At 46.4% G+C, this 3,568-nt stretch overlaps 1 protein-coding gene across 1 annotated transcript in view; it reads right to left on the reverse strand.

Annotated features, from left to right (window-relative positions):
- Nucleotides 1–3,568, reverse strand: part of HUNK (hormonally up-regulated Neu-associated kinase) — a 77,312-nt gene that overhangs the window by 55,389 nt on the left and 18,355 nt on the right. The gene's annotated exons all lie outside the window — the stretch shown is intronic.

Raw genomic sequence — 3,568 nt, forward strand, 5'->3', positions numbered from 1 at the left:
GAGGCTGAGGCAGGAGAATGGTGTGAACCCGGGAGGCGGAGCTTGCAGTGAGCTGAGATCCGGCCACTGCACTCCAGCCTGGGCGGCAGAGCGAGACTCCGTCTCAAAAAAAAAAAAAAAAAGAAAGATGGCAATGCAAACTAGACTAAGCGACCTCATGGCACCGCTTTGTTCCTGGATAATTAACATACCCAAGAAAAGGGGGGAGAAAGCCCAGTGCATCAGTGACTTTGGGTCTATTATGCCTTCTGCACCATGTTTACCTTTTGATCTTAAAGATACTGAAACTGACAGGTAATTAGAGAGTTGTTACTCTTATGCCCTCATCTGAATCTTTCCTTAATCTTTGTTGATCTCAGAATTAAGATCATAGTTCATCCTTTGAACTTCAATGTAAATATTATGGTCCATCCCCCCCAAACAGAAGACTCAGGCTGCAGGGCTCAGGCAGAGACAGGCTTCCAGTCTTGAACAAAACTCTCGCACTTTCTCAATCGGCAGTATTTATGTCTAGTTTCACGAATGTATTTTCACCTCACTCAAACGTGTCTCCACCTGCAGGGCACATGACCATTAGGAACGTTGTAGGAAATCTCAGGGGAGGAGAGATACAGTCCAGTCTGTGCAGTTCAAGATGTCACAGCCAAAATGTTTTTCCAAAGTCACTGCGTTAAGCTTTTCTAAAGAGGATCCCATCTAAGCAGAGCTCAGAAAACTCTTGAAGGCTCTAAATATCACCCAAACCCTTCAGCCCAAACTACAAGAGGGAATGGCAAACAAACCAACCAGGCGTGCTGCATGTTCAAACACTGAACTCTTCTTTTGTTTTTTTACGATTCCATTTTTCTCTCTTAACCTCCCTCCCCTTCGCCTCCTTGACTCCCTTACTCTTCCCTCCCCAACTCTCCCCCTACACCTTTCCCATCGACCCAGCCAGCATCCATAGGCCCCAAAAACCGTGTCCAAGGTAAATCCTTCAGGAGTCATGGGTGTGGGAGACTAGGAGGAGATATCAGTTAAAAAGAACCTGAGAAACCCTGTTCTCAGACCCCACCCCTCAGGATCACTGAAGCGGGAAGAAAAGGGCGTGAATATTTTTATAAGAAGAAAAATCTGCCGGGGGCAGTGGCTCATGCCTGTAATCCCAGCACTCTGGGAGGCCAAGGTGGGCAGATCACCTGAGGCTATAGTTCGAAACGAGCCTGGGCAACATGGCGAAACCCCGTCTCTACTAACAACACAAAATTAGCCAGGTGTGGAGGCGCACACCTGTTGTCCCAGCTACTCGGGAGGCTGAGGCAGGAGAATTGCTTAAACCCGGGAGGCAAAAGTTGCAGTGAGCCGAGACTGCGCCACTGCACTCCAGCCTGGGAGACAGAGCGAGGCTCCATCTCAAAAAGAAAGGTGGGGGGGAGAAGAAAAATAATATTGTGCTTTAAATTGGAGGGTTGTTTGACTGCTTTCAGTTTGAAAATGAACCTAGAAGAATGTTAATGAACACACAAACCTGTGAGGAGCACCCACTGTGAGAGACAGCACCATCAAATAAAGACAATAATAGTCGAGGAGGCCCAGTTTCATCAGAGTCCTAGAAATTGTTATCTCTAAACTTCTGAGATCAAAGCAAAAGACTCCGTTCCTAATCTCAACAGCGTTCCCTTCACAGCAAAGGGCTGCCTCGTTTTGTTCACCTCCTCACCTCTCCAAGACCTGGGGTCCAGAAAGAAGGACTTGTTCTCAAAAGAGGGCAGAGGGAGAGATAAGAGGTCAGATCACCCTCCACCATCCCAGGCAAGTTTGGGAACAGTCTGGCCTTATCTTGAGCACAGTTTCAAGAAGATAACTTAGCAGGGCATTTGGGAGGTGGAAGAGATAGAATCTGCGTGTTAAGCAACTTATGTTGATCTAGCCGAAAGGGTTTGATTTAAAATATATTTGTAGAGAAACAACCAGTTTGCTTCACATTCATAATTGTAATTATTAAAACTGTACACATCTGCCTATAATTGGAATTGTGGAACTTGAGAGAAGGCCACCTCCCAGCAATGTTACATGGGTCTGTCTCAATTAGGTTTGGTAAATATATCAGCCAACAACCACTCAATTTTCTGAGAGCTACAGGATGAATCTCACAAAACGCCCAAGTGAACCTGCTTTGGAATACTGAAGTGCAAAACTCAGTTCTAAGTTGCCCCTCTTCCCTTTTAAGATTACCAAAACATCAGACTGCTTTTTTTAAAAGGGAAAAAAAACCTTCTGATTAAATCAAATCTTACTCCTGGTAATTCTAGTTAATTTGAAACATGGCTTAAGTAGATTTATTTAAACCGAATTCTTTCAAAGAAAGAGAAACTATTAAGAGGCAATCATAATAGCTATAATCACTGTTGAAAAAAAACAAGTAGGTAATGCCTTTGAAGAAAAGAAGGTTCAAAGAGCTTTCAAGTTACAAAAAAGACAGGAGTTGGAAGACCTTTGATCCAAATTGCCCAACCCAGGGGCAAGAAACCTCACAGACACTGGGCCTTCATCTCTCCCTCCATGCCTTCCGGAAATGCGGAAATGCAGTTCTTTCTTAACCAAATGCAGTTCCTACCAGCCCTCAGGGATAGTCTAAGGTCTCTCTTGGGGGAGGTGTGAGGTAGGGTTCCTCAGTTTCCACCGCTCAGGAGAGAACCGGCAACCAAATGGGCACCATTAAACAAAGGGAAATCCAATGGTCACTGCCTCCTTTCTAGCAGGTGCGGGCATCCTGCTTTCTGAAGGGGCCGATTTTGTTCCAAAGACCTAAAATGTTTTTGCAGTGCCCATCCAGACATTGCCAGCAGAGAGGCGATGACTCTGTGGGATTTGAATAAAATGGTTCCTGGCGCCCAAAGAGTGACCATAACGTGCAGCAAGAGGGGAAGGGGCGGGCTCTCATTTAGGTGTATGATTTCCTCACTTGACTCAGACAGGTCTCCTCTAAGAGGTTCTGTTATTCAACCAATCTGTGAGCCCCTTATAAAAGGATCCACTGATTGCAGCAGTGAAATGACTGGTTTTTCTAGAATCCCCTGAGCAAACGTCCACCCAATAAAAAGGTCTGTGCATTTCACCATCGCTTATTCCACAAGACAGTTCTGTCGATGGTCACCTAGGGCTACCACGTAACGAGAAAGCAGAGACACCAAGCACAGAGGAGACAGAGGGGCAAGAGGGAAGGAAAGAAACAGGATGGGCAATGCCCACCTGAGATGTAGAAACTCCGTCTGCACCTTACATGACTCACCAGCCTCAGTCTTTTTGCGACAGAGCCTTGCTCCGTCACGTAGGCTGGAGTGCAGTGTCACGATCTTGGCTCATTGCAACCTCTGCCTCCCAGATTCAACCGATTCTCCTGTCTCAGCCACCTGAATAGCTGGGATTACAGGCGTGCACCACCACGCCTGGCTAATTTTTGCATTTTTAGTAGAGACGGGGGTTTCACATGTTAGTCAGGCTGGTCTTGAACTCCTGACCTCGTGCTCCGCCTGCCTCGGCCTCCCAAAGTGGGATTACAGGTGTGAGCCACTGCACCTGGCCTATT

The sequence above is a fragment of the Mandrillus leucophaeus genome, unplaced genomic scaffold (assembly GCF_000951045.1).
Source record: "Mandrillus leucophaeus isolate KB7577 unplaced genomic scaffold, Mleu.le_1.0 Scaffold345, whole genome shotgun sequence".
Taxonomy (NCBI): Eukaryota; Metazoa; Chordata; class Mammalia; order Primates; family Cercopithecidae; genus Mandrillus; species Mandrillus leucophaeus.